Here is a 704-nt window from a genome sequence, read left to right on the forward strand (position 1 = left end):
ACTAGTATTATCTGGCCCAATTCTGCAATACTAGTGGACTTAATGGCAGTTATGGGCCCATTAGAGTAGCCTGAAGTTCAACTTCTCCAACATTTTATTTGAAAGCCCAAGTATATTGTATCCGTGCGGTGTGCGCATACAAAATCTAATCCTAATTGAAATAGTGTGGATACAATATCTGATTGTAAATGTATTGCAAAGTAGAAACTAGGTGTACGTGATGTATATCACTACAAAAAAAGGTGTGAATTACATGGGGATTTTCCTGGAGATTTGTATGAAAATTCGCAGGAAACTTATTTTCATGCAAATTTTCATACTAATCTGCAGAAAAATCCCCATGTAATTCACAGTGTTCTTGTAGTGTATGAAGACATCAACAGCATGTGTGATCAATTTGACCCAATGTATATATTTACAAATTGTATATACATGTCAATTATATGAAGATCAATGGCATGTGAAGGGTATATGAAATGTAAAGTGTGTGTATGAGGGAACCATTACCTAAAAATAAATGTATGTTGTATGTATGTCATATGTGTACATCTATTGAGAGACTGTTTAGTGTTAGCCGGTTTTTAGATACAAAGATACGTGTATATCTTATATCCTTAATATTATGTAATTTAGAGAATATGGTAAAATAAGTTGTGTATTTAGATAATTTTTCCTTAGTATTATGTATAATTCCTTATGAATTA

The sequence above is a fragment of the Solanum tuberosum genome, unplaced genomic scaffold, assembly GCF_000226075.1.
Source record: "Solanum tuberosum cultivar DM 1-3 516 R44 unplaced genomic scaffold, SolTub_3.0 scf00152, whole genome shotgun sequence".
In the NCBI taxonomy this organism is placed as follows: domain Eukaryota; kingdom Viridiplantae; phylum Streptophyta; class Magnoliopsida; order Solanales; family Solanaceae; genus Solanum; species Solanum tuberosum.